This window comes from Lygodium microphyllum, chromosome 5, assembly GCF_053477565.2.
Source record: "Lygodium microphyllum isolate KBCC chromosome 5, Lygodium_microphyllum_v1.1.10, whole genome shotgun sequence".
Taxonomy (NCBI): Eukaryota; Viridiplantae; Streptophyta; class Polypodiopsida; order Schizaeales; family Lygodiaceae; genus Lygodium; species Lygodium microphyllum.
In genome coordinates this window covers 57,398,115-57,413,738 of record NC_141139.1, presented here as the reverse complement: position 1 = coordinate 57,413,738, position 15,624 = coordinate 57,398,115, and positions in this window count along the sequence as shown.

The following is a 15,624-nucleotide window of genomic DNA, read 5'->3' as shown; positions in this document are numbered from 1 at the left end:
AGAGTATGCACTTGAAGCATTGGCAGAAGAAGAGCAGTTAGAAGAAATTTTAGCAGAAGAAGTAGAGAATATGGATGATGTAGCTGATGGAGAAACAAGTCTACCGGAAACTGATGAAGAACTGGACCTGTTTGTGGACTTAGATGATCATGGATAGTTGGCTCATCCGGAGGATGCACAGGTTTAGAGGGGGTGGATGTCGTGCTGCTGCGCATCTGAGCCATAAACACCTCCATTTTTGTTGTGTATCTGTGTTATCTTTTCACGTGTGTTTCATTGTGTTTGATTGCTACGTTATCTTTCGGTCCTTTTCTGTACCCGCATCCAATGTACATACTCCACTTGTGTGTTTGTGTTTGCCTGTGTTTCTGTTTGTGTGCGTGTTGTGTGTGTGTCAGAAAAATATGAAAAATTGATGCCAAAGAATATTATCATGCTATCAGTTTCAATGAAGGACTCCAAGAAAAGTACAGGAAACCGTGGAATCAAAGGAAGCCGTGTAGAAGCCCACATTTAAGCTACGAAGACAAAGGTTGCACATGAACTTTTAGTAGATTAGTAATGCAAATTATCCACTCGTTTACCTCCAATGTGCAAAAAGAGAATCGCGATACAATGGATCTTTTGGATTCAATTCTAGAAGGGTTGGTTGATGGTGAGAGTGCTGCATTAAGGTCGTATTGGAAGGCATGCCCATCTTATTGTCCCTGATGTGAATCTTCTTCAAGTGTCTGGAATTGGTGGGTTAGCTTGGGATACTACAGACCAAGTCAAATATACTCTTCCGTTCAGAGATAATGGCCATCGTGACTTAAAAAAGAGCTTGCTTTTTTTTTATGCGATATATTGGAAGTGAGGACTGGTTGTTTTGGGAGGAGGATGATTATGAGGTGCTAAAAAATTGATAGAGAGAAGGAAAAAGTTTCGGGGAGAGAATTCATTGCTTCATGAGCTCGTGAATGAATAAAAAGGAGGAGGCATCACAGATATCAGAGGTGCAACTGCTGCCGCAAGGTCTGGAGGAGAGCGCCTTGTCTGCTCTTCTTTGATGTTGTCTTTGACCAAGACACTCAGGGAACATATGTCGAAGCCATCAAGGAAGACGTCATCTTGTCTCCTGCTTATGCATTATCATTAATTGCAGTGGGAGGACATCGACATGTGAGATCTAACAATTTCAATGTATTTATGGTGATAAAAAATCTCCAGGCATAATCTCGTTGGCAGTGAAGGATGTATTCAACACCATACAGAATACTCCAGGATTGATGGAGCTCGCCGATCATCAGCCCTCTGGCCCATCTATCGCACACCTGTTGATTTGGAACTTTTCGGTGTAGAAAAGCCCTTCGACGGACGGTGAATGCTGTCGACGTTCTGGCAAGGATTTCCTATTTGATTGGGAACTTCCAGGTTACAAAAAAGTCCTTTGATGGTGTCGAAGTTCTGGTAGGGGCTTCTTGTTTCCTGTGGCACCAGCACGTTGTAACCCGTGATCCTATGATGATGTTAATGACTGTGCATGTGTAAGCGGAGTTTTGCTTCCCAAGTTCCATCTTCCGCAAAGGCAAGTGGGCATGGCACTGAGTGGGATACAGCTGGGCCAAATAGTTCGGACACATTTATTCCGCCTCACAGTAACAAGCCAACAGAAAGTATTGATGAGATTTGTACTCAGATTAGAGAATAAAGAAAAGGGAATGCAGCTTACCACAGCAGCATGAAGCTTGACGAGGCTAATTACATTCTCAAGTATGGATCTCAGGATGTTGAACTTCTGTGTGAATGCTGGTCAATGATACTTTTTTGGAATCTGTGAATCAAAGTCCATGGGAAGGCGACAAGTTTTAGAAGGGAAGGAGCTGAACTTGCCAGTCTTATTATTTTTCTAAGGCGGTATAACTACATCTTCTTGTCAAGAGTAGTTGGCAATTTCTTTGTTGTAATTCACTTGACAAGCAATATAGTGATCTTTGGCATCAAAAATTGAGATCTTCTTGTTAGCCTCTTTCCTTTTGAACCCCATGTTCAACAGCTCTTGCATGAACTCCACGAGAACGTGTAGAAATGTGGAGCGAGTGCTATCAGATATCGGGCTACACAAGCATCAAGTGACGATTGAAAAAGATGAGAAGAGATCAAGAAATTTTGGTAACTTTCCAAAAAATCCTTGCTTTGGAGGAGCAAAGGCTAGGAAGTTTCTCTCATCACCCATCAATGAGGAAGGGAATGTCATGGTTCATAGGCCGCAAGACTATGATGGGTGGAAAAAGTTATATTTTCTAGTTCTTGATCAAAGTAATGGAGGAAAAACAAGGTTGGCCAAAGCTAAGGTTTGAATAAGTCTTAATAAATTGGTTCCCTAACTTTGCAAGATGGTGTTTAACAATGAAAATAAGCAAGAATTTATCAATGTTGTGCATAGCTTCTACGAAAACATGGTGGAAACATGGGGAAAAAGCTCTATCACATATTACATGGTGCATACTAAGTTAATATTTTAAAATTGTATGAATTGAATAAACTATTGAGCATAGTTTTACTCATGTTTGATTTGTGTCTTTGTAGCATATCCTTGAGGCACATGGGCCATACTTTGCAAAAAAGGGAAGCATTGGAATTTGGTCCACACAAGGGATGGAAAATTTGCGTTGGATAGTGCGTGCTACATACCAAAGAAAAAGTGATCAAGGTAGAGGGGTGAATGGTAGCAATCAAACGATCCAATTGCTATCTTGGTGGTATAGGATTATAGTAGTGGATGAAGCTAAACTCTCGCAAAAGAGAGAAAATGAAAGTGCTGATGAATTAGTTGCAGACGTGATGGAATCACGTCATGTCACTAAAAGAGTGCGTTATGAAGCCTCAAGTGCCAAAGAAAACCATGCTAAGTGGCTAGAAACAAGGCTTCGACAAGGCAACAAATGGGTTCAAAGAGAGCTAAGATAGTAAGATGAACAATGTGTTTGGTGTGAATGCAATTCATAGTTTAAGAGAGAAAGAGAGAGTGTGCATCTATGTGAATGAGTTTTAGAGTTTAGGGTTATATAAAAGAGGGTTTCACTTTCTATCTTATTCATTGAGTTCTCACATCTCTTGTATAGGAAATATGGCTAGGTCTAAGGTAGTTGCAAATAAGCTTCCGCTCAGAACCCCATATTGTGTTCAACCTCTTGGAGCATCTACTAGCTCAGAAGCACCCCCTTCTCAACCTAACCCACCTTCCTCAAGCTGCCCTCACAAGGGTCCTTAGCATCCCCATAAGAAACACAAGTGGAAGCTAGGTATGGTGGCCTTGAGAGAAATTAGGAGGTATCAACGCTCTTTTGATCTCATCATTCCGAAGGTGAGCTTCTCGAGACTTGTTGGCGAGATTGTGCAAGACCTCTACCACACAAAAAGAAGGAGGTGGTTTTTGGCACAAGGTCAAGATAGACCTGATCGCTTCACAAAATAATGTCTTTATGTTCTAGAGTGTGTTGTAGAGGCTTTTTTAGTTGACTTGATGTGACTGATGCTCAACGTTGTGCAATATATGCGAAGCACATCACTGTAACTTCCAAGGACTTCCAACTTGTAAGAAATCTTCAAGCAGTGAAGGATGCATTCGTTCCTATGGAATGAACATAGTTTGTAATGTTATCTTTTTTGGTGTAACATTTCCCCCCCCTCCTTCCTACCGTATGATCCCCCCCACTAAATGTTTTTTTTTTTTGAAAAAAAGAACTATCCCCCTGGTTACAACACCAACTAGCGGACGGCGTGAGGGGAGGGGGATGTTGTGGTCGACGGGCGAGGGGGGGCTATCGTGGCATCAAGAGGGGAGGGTGCCGTGTGGCGCAAAGGAGGTGGCAGGGGGGTGTCCACATACTTGGAAGGGGCAAGGGGACTGCCGCGTGCCATGGAAGGAGGAGGGAGGGCCTCCATTACTAATCCCCCCCAAGACCCTATAAAAAGGGGTTAAGCATGGGACGAAGGACCCTTCACGCTTCAGAGAGAAAAAAACTTTGAGAGAGAGAGAGGAAGGAAGAGTAAGAGGAAAAAGGGAGAGCAAGAGAAGAGAGAGAGAGGGAGAGAGAGAAGGAAATAGTTCCTTTTTCTTCCTCCCGGAAGAACTCTGAGCATCTCATAGCTTGCCATCTTCTTTCTCCCCTCTTCTTGGAGAAGGTCCTCGGAGACGAGTCCCTTCCACGAGGAGCCGTCTCTCTCGTAATTTGGGTGCATAGCCGCAAAGCAAAAGCCAAATCATACGATGCCTCCCAAACAAAGTAAGGTCCAACTGAACACAAATCCTGCCTCAATGAATGGAGCTGCAGGGCAAGGAACTGCATCACTTGGTAATCAGGTGTGTTCCATACACCCTACCCTAATGGGAGGTCTTAAGGACATAGGCCGACTTCATTGGGAAGGGAAAGCTATTTGGCGAAAGTCTATCATAACTAACCACCATTTAGTTTACATCATTTTATCATATTGGAGATTGTGCTTACTTGCACTTTGGTATGTTTTTGAGGGAGTAAATTGCACGAAAGATTTTGCATTCATGCACGCAAAAAAAGAAGAAGCAAGGACTTTATTGATTATGCTCGTAATACTTTAGATTATGCACTAACATTAGCATGCTTAAAAATGGGTTGTTAAAACACTTATGCATATTCGTCAAGCGGAAATCGTACTTTTTTTCCTTTGCATCACAAAATTTGTGAAATTGGAAAGGTAGAAGTGATGATTTGAATCAAGTACATGAAATTCCTAAATTTCTACGATGACAATTAAGTATATCTAGGCCATTGCAATACTAAAAATGATATTAGACCCCTATAAAACTTCAAAGGGGAGTGGTTCACTTTTGCCTTAAGACTGATAACTTCACGTCCTCTATCCAAAAAAAAAAAAAAAATCTCTATTTATGTTTTCCATAAGCGCGTTGAAATGAATTCCCAAAAGCAAAGGCTTGCATTGCAACATTGTTTAGGAAAGAAAAAAAATACAAGTCTCTACTTATGTTTTGCATAAGTGCGTCGAAATGAATTCCCAAAAGCAAAGGCCTGCATTCCAACATCGTCTAGGAAAGATACACCTCTAAATTGTGTGGTATCATGATTAGTATCAGCTGCGCTGCTAGGGACGCATCTTGAAGATAATTGTAAACTGCACATACGAAATACTAATAATTGCTCAAGCGCCGTTCAATAAAAAATGAACCCTATAGACGCAAGGGCTCAATTCAACTTATTTAGGGTTTTCAAGAAATTAAGCCAATGGATTGTTACTTCATAGGGGGATAAAATGAAGAAATTTCCTATCCTTTGGAGGATATTGGAAATTACCGCTAAGGCAAGAAGGACAAATGCTAGGGTTAAGAGAGGGACCCCACCTTAGCAGATGTCTCGAGCACTCACCTGCACCTTTGTTTGTGCTTGTAAAAAAGGAAAAGAGAGATTGTGTAACCCCAAACTCATAAATGAGCGTAGTGAATCACGTTAAACTTTTGGAGGGTGTGCAAAACCACCCCTAGTTGGCCACCAACCCTAGCCAAGGGGGTTCTAAATAGCCATGACGGGAACTTAGACCGAACCTGCCAACGAGAGGTCTCTCCATAGATTGGGTTGAATGTAGGAGGATGCTGGGATCCCAAGGGGGGCTCTGGCCATAAATTCCCTACTTTCGGGTCCTACTCAAATGATCAGCATGACTCGAAATAGATTTTGGAGAGGCCGTTGTTACTAGTGCAAGGTGAAAACTTGGTGGAAATAAAAGTGCTTAGAAATTGTTAGGTTAGAACCCCGATTCATGCCATTTTAGGGGACCGGAATGGGGTTATACCCTATGGGCAGAGAGGTGGAGTGCCGCATCCCTCTCATTTTCCATTCTCTTTGAACCAAGTGCGACATGAGTCTGCTTTGGCTTGGGTATCTTTGTGTAAAGTTCGATGTCCAAAACTCGACGCTAGAATGCTGTCAGAAGACCTCGACCTTTATGGAATGCATAAAGTATGTAAAGCATGTCAATTTGAAAAGCAAGCAATTCAAGCATTTCCACATGAAAGGTATGCATGTAAAAAGCCACTTGAGTTCATATATTTTGATGTGCGGAGTCCTACAAAGATTACAACTATGAATGGTTGTAAGTATTGTGTCTCTTTCATTGATGATCATACTTGAAAAGTATGGGTTTATTACTCGTGAGAAAAGTGAGGTTTTAACTTACTTTAAAAGCTTTTAGAGCTTTAACTAAGAAGGAGACATGGTTACATATTAAATACTTAAGGTCTAATGGAGGCAAAGAGTAATCCTCCAATGAGTTTTTTGATTTCTTGTGAAGAAATGGTATTTGGAGGCAATTTACATATAGATACACTCCCTAGCAAAATAGTGTTGATAAGTGAAAAAACAAACATATTGCAAAGGTGGCTCGAGCATTGACATTTGAAAGAAACTTCCTGCACTACTATTGGGTTGAAGCAATTCCTATTGATGTATACATTGTGAACAAGATATGTATAACTAATATAAATGGTATGAACTTGAGGATAAGTATATTGATAAAAATCCAAATCTCTCCCACTTGAAATTATTTTAATATATTACTTTGTTGAGGGTTGAAATGACTTGAATTTTGGGCTAATTTTTGTTGTTTTTGTGGACTCAATGGTTGACTTTTTATTGATTTTGTATATTGGTTGATTGATTTGGAAGTGTTTGAGACTGTTTTGAATAAGGTTTATTAGGTTTGAGAATCTCATAATAGTTTTTAGTGGAGATATGATGTTTTGACATGTTCTGTTGATGTCCTGTTAGTGTCTGATTGGTTCTGTTGAGCTTCTGTTTTATTCTTTTTTCTTTCTATATGAGAGGATGGAATAATGATAGATGGAGTTTGAGAGTGTTTGCAAGATTATTGAATGATTCTTGATGTTTTTAATGATTTTACTTGAGCTAATTTAGGCTTTCTGATGTTCTTCTGTATGGTTTTGTAGACCCTTTATTGAGCTTCTATAGAGCCTAGGTCTCTAATCTGTTTATGTTTTGTATACCTCTATAAGTGTTATGTGGGATGAATGTGTAGCTTGGGGAAGTTTTCTAATCTTGGGAAGATAATAATTCAAGTTCAAAATAGCTCAAAGAAGTGGAAGAAGTAGCTTCTAAAGACTTAAGTAAAGACTAAAGTGACAGATATACTGTTGAGCTGCAAAAGGACATTGTAGTGGCTCTAATGACCTTTCGTAGTAGGCATACCCCTTGGGAGGGGTATCCAGGACTAAAGAAGGGTTATGGATTATTATTCTTGATTAATTTAACGTAATATTGAGAGAGAGTGTGTGTGTGTGTGTGTGATAGTCAAATCTATACAAAACAATGTATCTATGAGTGAGAGATTGTGAGATAAAGCTATTGAACTATTGAAGAATGATGCTATGTGATGATTTCCATTTAAAGTAGTATATTATCTTGTGTTTTTGTGGTCTCTTGATGAATTCTATGAAGAATATGAAGAGAATAATGGATGTTAGTCAAGTAAATCCTAGGAGAATTATTATATAAGCTATGTGAAGATTTGAGAAGATAGTGGTGTTGTTTTCCTTATTGTGGTCACATAAAATGTTGATGATAAAAGATAGATATTCTTGAAGTAGATTCTCTGTTTTCTTGGTGTTCCTCTTAGGGCTCCATGTTTTTTGTGCGTAGTCAGGGAAAATTGCCATTAACAAGCACCAACAGAGGAGGATGAAAATGGAAGAAGTGGCACTACTGAAAAGGAAGATTGGTGAATATCTACAACTCTTGAAGAATTGGAGATCTTCATTGCCAAAGCCACTTTCTTCAAGAATTGCATCGTTTATTGTCAAAAGCATGTCAGTATCTTGAAGCAAGCACAAACCAATCCCACTATCCTTTGAAGCTATAGAAAGTCGTATCATATGTAATTATTTTCCACAAAACTGAAAAGAGAAGCAAAAATAGAGAGAATGACCACCCATGGGAGATTTTACCTTCATTGAAGAATTTCTAGACATCATCAACTGGTAGGTTGTGAAGAAGCTTCAAGAGTCGTGGTCAATTGAAGTTCACAAGAACAAGAAGGAAAAGAGTTGAAATTTGTTCATGGATACTCAATAGCAAGATACATGGGATGTTTGGTGCACTAACAACCTTCTGTTTGTACAATACCTACTAGAAGCTAGTACACAAAGTATTCTTCACATTCTATGCTATTGAAACACTCCAAAGTTGGTACTATTAGGACAATGGCACTATGGTGATCCTCTAGAAGAATAAGTTTTGATACCTTTAGAATTGAATATCTTCCCCTCTATAGTGGAATAAAAGCTACATTCGAAAACGTTGAAAATAAGGAAGTAGAAGAAATGTTGGCAAGAGAGTCCTCCAGAGACTGAAGCCCCTCTGATTATGTTCTATTAAGTATAGAAAAACTAAGTGGAGCTAACTCCGTGATGAATGATGCAATCAAGAGGCAAGCACTAGAATGAGTTCAAAGATATGTGAGAAGAGAAAATGCAAAAATCAAAGCCGAAAACAAGCTAGCAATAGAAGCCTCCTTTGATGACCTAGTGGCACTCTTTATAGAAGTTCCTATGGTAACTCAAGGACTCCTTCCTAGTCAGATCCATCTTGGAAATATTGATGATAGACCAGCGAATGTAGTCCCTTTGCCCAGCTTTAAGGGACAATATAATGAAGACCCTGATCTTCATGTAGCCGAGTTCATGGTAGCATGTGTAGCTAACAATATCAGAATCCCTAAGCATTGGTTGGTAATATTCCTCGCCACTTTCAAAGCCATGGCATTTGAGTGGTATGAGACACAAGCAACATGTAATTTTGGCAAATGGGATGATTGGACTTCCTTACTAAATTCAAATGTGAAGATATTGAAGAGAAAATGCAAGAGGAGTTCATGAACTTTAGTCAATCCTCTAGTAAATGGGTGGAAGCATATGGCTCTAGAATGGAATCCCCTCAATAAGAGCTCTAAATTAGAATCAAATTAGAGGACCCTCTAGATCAACCCAACTAGTCTATGCAATGGTTACAGAAGCTTTCCCAAACCCTACTATAAGTACTCCAGGAGGGGAAAATTTGAAGGACTACATGTCCAATTCAATTGCAACCATTAAGTTGATGGATGTGATTATAGAACAAGTGTAGGCCATTAGAAAAAAAATAAACTCACAAATGGGCCCTTAAAAATAATATAGTTTAAGATGTGGGTCTTTTGGATTTTCCAATAGGAAAGCTAGATGTTGACATTCATGGAGGGTAAATATTCTCTCTCCAAATCTTGGGTTTTTATTAAAAAAGGGGTAATGGGGTATTTAAAAAAAGGGACAATAAATAGTACACAAAATTTGAGTTTCTCACCTCATATTTTTTCCCTATTTTTTTGGAGAATTTTCAATTTTGGTTTTTTTCCCTCTCATGAAATCAGTTTGATCCAAAAGTTGAGCAACAGACCACTTTCCCTCTCTTCTCTATAGTGGTGAATTTTCATCTCCATTGAAGCTCCCTAGTGAGATTAATTAGGGTTTTGAGTGTTCTGCTTACCTCTGCACTTTCTTCTTCATGAAGCTTCAAATTTTGGGCAAAACACAAGTGCCTATCTCTCTTTGCATTTTCTCTTGTTTGCTATTCTTTAATAGGGTTTGATGTCATTTCTTACTGTTATTGTTTTTTTATTATAGAGGTTGTTTTGGGCATGAGGTAGAGGTGCTCATCTCTCTCTCTCTCTCTCTCTCTCTCTCTCTCTCTCTCTCTCTCTCTCTCTCTCTCTCTCTCTCTCTCTCTCTCTCCTTTTTCTTTTCCCCCCTCTTGCTATGTGTTGTTTCTCTTTTATGTTGTGTTTTCAATAAAATTTGATGTTGGTTCTAATTGTTGTTTTCTTGTAGAGTTTATTTGGAGCAACAGACAAAGGTGTTAATCTCTATCTCTATTTGGTTTTTTTTGTTGCTATCTTTTCAATACAACATGATGTTAGTTCTAACCCTTGTTGTTGTTTTATTGCAAATATCATTTTGGGTGACATTGCATAAATGCTCATCACTCTCTCCCTCTCTCTTTCTCTCTCTATGTTTCCCCTTTTCTATTGTTTTTTAAGTATACCTTCATGTAAATACTAACTCTTGCTATTGTCATTTGCATTTGGCAAGATTGTATAGGTGCTCATTTCTTTCTCTCCCGCACATACTCATACACTCTCTTTTTCTTCCTCTCTGCATTTCCCCTTTTATACTATCTTTACAATAGGGTTTGATGCTAGTTCTAACTCAAGGATCAATGGTTGTTGCAGCAGTTAACACAAGGTAAAGTAGAGATTCTATAGCTTAATTTATAGGTAAATCTACCATATTTTGTGGTGCCAAAATTTATTCATTTAATTAGTGACTTTTATATTTAATGGAATTGGTGTTTTCTTTTGTCCATCATTTGCAATTGGTTTTGATCAGGAACGATTCAATCTTATCTTCAACATATCAGCTTATAGGTAAATTGGCCCTATTTTGTGTTGCTTCTATTCATGCAGTTATCTAGATATTTTTTGTTAAAAGAGATTCATGCAAGTATTTTTGTTAAAAGGGATTCATGTAGGTGTTTTTTTTGTACATGCAGGTATTGTACAAGGTTTAGGTGAAGCACATAATTCTCAATCCACTATTCTGATGTGGTGAGTGATTCCTTTGTAGTGGATGATATGGATCTATTGGAAGTCAATGGTTCAAAAATCCTCTGCTTTATTGGTCATGTGTGTCCATTCAGATCTCCATGCCAATTGGCAATGATCCATGAAACTCTTGTATCATATCATCCATATAACGTACCATGTGTTGAGTCATAGAATATCTCAAGTATCAATCCAATGTGCCTATTAAGATTCGCATGCCATGTGGCTGCTATCCTTGTAACAATTACTCTATAATACCCACGTTTCACAATGTATTGAGTCAAATCAGACTCCTATTCATTATAATAAAATTTATTTTGGTAAAATTCTCTAAGTATTCTTATGCTATTCTTTTCATTATATTTCATGCAAATGGTATGATTAAAGTGATGCCTTGAAATTGAATCTATACTTTTGTTGATGAACATATCCACATGCATTTTGATATCGATGTTTTGTCTATTTACAAAAGTGTAGACACCTCTTAATGCCATGTTATTTTGTATGGCATATTGGTGATTACTAGACAAACTTAAAATGCTTATTATGTAGGGGTTAATACGTACTTCTTTACATTTAATGCCTAAGTTATAATGCCTAAGAGAAGAACAAGCATTCTGTCGATAGAAGTACGTAACAGAAAAGATGAAGAAGGGAATTGGATCGCTGATACGTATCATTGCTTGTCTTGGGTAAATATGTGTCCAAGTATGAAGGGAGCTTTCAGGGTGAAAGCATCTCCAATTGCAAATGTAATAAAGCATTGGAAGGGTAAAATTTTAGCTCTTAGAAAAAGGAATGTTGATTCTCACCTTGTAACAGAGGCAATTGTACAACATGTATTCATGCAAAAACAAATACATATTACTCCCACTGTGCCCTTTCAACGAAACATTTCAAACAATAAGTATTTGCAACTCATTGAGAATGATAAATTTCATGATATCTATGTAACTACTTGTCTTGTATTTACAGAAGTATACCCTTCAGATTGATGTGAGTGGAAAAATGTTGAGAGTTTCATAGGTTATTTTAAGTGTTACCACCTCAAAACTGGTAGATTGCTCTTTGAGGGGTGTACAACTAAGCAACTTGTAGAGGACCTTGTTTTTTTCTATGACTCCAAGTACATATTGCCCAAGGGGGGTCAAGAATATGGAACCCTTGAGTCTATGCACATATCAAATCTCAATAGCATAGAATGGCCATTGTGTAGTAGCGACATTTTGCACATGTATAGCACAAAAATTTCAATAGACATATTGAACTCTATGAAGCTAAGCACCCGCTCAAAGGATGTACATCTAAGCTGGTTCATACCAAATGCAAATTTTTCACATATGTTCAAGGAATGTAAGGGTTTGAGACGTACCAAAAGCACATATGCCATAAAAAGCACATCAGAGGATTATGTGACAAGGATTCTAGGCAAAACTTGGACAGAAAAAATGACTCAGAGTGTTGACACATTGGACTGTCGAGTCACAACAAGGGACATGGCTTTTAGGTAAAACATTTCTCTCTTAGTTGACTATTATCTTACTTTGGGATGGATCAGATAAATTTCATTTCCAATCATAAGTACTTTGTCGCACAAAAAACTTTATGCCTAGTGTTCAAGTGTATCATAGATAGAGGATGCTCAGGAAACTGCAACTGTGAATGTTACTGTCATTTGTGAAGGTCGAGAGCCCCAAGTGTTGCAAATGGAGGATGATTGGCCCTTAAGTATAATGCACCAGGAAATTATAATGTTAATGTAGAATTCACCTATTAGCTTCTATTTTAAACTAGATGGTAGGAAAATTCAAAGCTGAGCTGAGGATATTGTTATTAGTGGAAAGTGTGTGGCTCCACATATTTTAGAAATTGTAGAGTCTCCCTAAAAATCCTAACACCACAAGTTGTAATATCCAATACTTGTAAATTTTTGAATATTTTTTGCCAATATAATATTGTCTCTTCCAAACATGTAATATTTAAAAATTATGGTATTTATGAAAAATCATACACTGGCTATACACTTTCCACATCAATACATTTACATATGCATGCAAACTTTACAAAGACATAAGTAAAGCCATAATTAAATATCATATGAAAACATTCCCTAATGGTTTAAAACTTAAGGTTTTTAAGGTAGAATTAGTTTAGTTCTTGTTTAATTGTTTCATTTCACGCTTTCTCTTTTCATCTCTTTATATCCACCACATCCCTCCTACCTACTACGATGGATGCTCGCGCACACTTTGACGAGTGGATCCACAAGACTATCTTTGCCAACCAGGGTGATGAGATATTCACGTTTTCTTTAAGAATTTAAACCTTGGAAGTGTGCTCTCATCACTGGATCCCCCCCTTTTAGGTTTTGGAAGACTTTGTTAGCACCATTGCTACTTGCACATACTCCATTGAGGGATCCGAAATGACTTGGGTGCCTCTGGAACAGCTCATGGTATTTTAGGCAGGGAAGAATCACCAAAAAGTGGTAAATAGGTGTATGACCCATGCGGATCCTTTGCATAGAGTATGCACTGTTCCCATGGATAGTGCACCAGGTACAATATCTTTAGATCTCATGGATTGTGATTGCGCATTGGCAATTTACCTCCTTGCATTGGATACACCCCTAGAGGAGGAGAGCAATGAAGATACAACTCCACATACATTTGTTGGGTATCTCTTAATAAAGGCAGTAGTTGTTTGATTGTCTGCGGATAATAATTATCCCCCACTTCATGGTATTTACAAATGCATAAATTGGCTTTCCTTACAAATCCAATAAAAGATTCACCATAAGGGGAATCCTTGGATAAATAATCTCTTAGATTAGGTAATACAGGTTGCTTCTATCACATAGACGAGAGAAGAATCGATTGAAGAGCTCATAAATGTCGAAGAGGAACATTGGGTGGTGGCAAAGCAAGGGTTGGCTCTCATGGTGCCATCGGCATCAGAATAGCCACAAGTCGACAAATCCAACCTTGCCTCCTTGACACCCATTGAAGTAGATGGTGTACAATACCTACTTCTATCAGATGTGCTGCAATACTTGGAAATGAAGGAAGAATATTTATTTTCCATCCTAGTCAAGGATTCGATGGAAGACTTGATCGATTATGATTACATGGATGTGCATCCAATGATGGCAAATATTGGAAGATATGATGGCACAACCTTAGATACAGTGAGTGCCATCATACCAGCACAAGAGCATATTACCTCAGTTAAAGAAGATTACCTTATGCTGGATGCTGAATTTGAAGCACTACAGCATGATCTGTTTGGACCAAGGCCCCAGTTTCCTACCAAGAAGTTTGTAGATCCCTCTGCCCAAAGGGGTGCCTTGCTGGCACACAAGGAAATGAAGATACAAGATGATCTCGAGAAGGTGAGCTTTCTAAGTATCATATATTTTTATGTGACGAAACTTGACAATAAGGTGCATTGGGTCTCCTAAATTCCACCGGTGAAACCTTGGCAAAAAATGATACCTACAGCTGCCCTGTCCCACTCCCCAGACACCAAAGACTTCAAACAGGGCAGCTGCAGGCATCATTTTTTGGCAAGATTTCACTGGTGGACTCCAAGGGACTCGATGCACCCTACCGTCAAGTTTCAATACTTTTTGATAATTCTAGGTTAGTTACTAAATATATTGTTTGATTTGACTTTGTCATTCAGACATGTTGTATATAGATGAGTTTGCATCAATGAAAGGAGGAGCTCAACATGCAGATCGATGGAAGGATTCAGCTCTGAAGGAGTACACTGGCAACCTTGTTGTAGACTTGGTGGTCTTTCATAAGAAGTGCTCACCACGAGGGTAAAAAACAATCATGAAAATTCAAGCTTTGACCAATTTTGGACCTTTTAGAGTGTTACTTGTGACATCTAGCTTGGAGAAGATGGTGCTAATCAAGTGGTGAAAGCTTCTTTACTTGTTTGACCGAATATGTGGTGGAGAAATGTGTGTGCTTGCTAAATTAGGTGACCTTGCTAAAGTGTCAAATCCGCTTCTCTTGGAGAAAGAGCTAAAGGGGGGCGTGCCATTTTTGAAGCAAAGAAAGAACTTCAATTTTCATCAGAAGATGGTCTCTCCTCTCCACTGATTAAAAAGTCAAGGAACAAATGAGAGTTCTTACTGGCTATCGACTTTTTGTATCTGCCATCACTATCAATTGTCACATGTATTTTTCTTGATGAATATAATATATTTTACTTTGTCCCTATAAATAAATATTTATTGAATAAATGTGTGGTTCGTGTAAGTGTGACGATAATGTATGGTACGTGAATGATCCATTCGTATACGTTAACATAATCCAATTTAATTATGTCAAGGCGTACTATTACACTTGAGATTTTGCATAAGTAGTAATGTAACTCGTATTCATACATATTACTACTCTCAATGCGTGCATACATTAAATGAAAATTAAGAGTCATACATTTCAAGAAACAAAACAAAACAACTTTACTCAATTATTTGAATTTAATATACATCGCATGAGATATTTGTATATATATATAAATATTCCAATATGACATAGTATACAATTTTTTTTGGTCTTCAAAGATGCTATGGTGCGATAATAACACTCATAACAAAACCTTACATCATTAATCTCAGAACCTATGGAGGAGTCCCCTTGCCCGTGTTGAAGCCAAACGATAAAGTTCATATCTGTATCTGTGATTGTGATGCGCTTTGCATGGATGGCTGCTACTTGTGTATCATATCGAACAAGTCGATGAGAAATCCCTTTGCAGCCTTTTGCAGGGCCTCCATAGTTGCAGCAGTCCACCCTCCTACTGGTGGGCCATATCGCACTTGCGCCCAAAATCTTCCCATCCCTTTCAGCTCCAAGTCTTGCATGACCTCTCGAATAACCTTATGAAAAGATCTTTTCGGATGAGAAGCTCGTATCCACGCTGGATTCT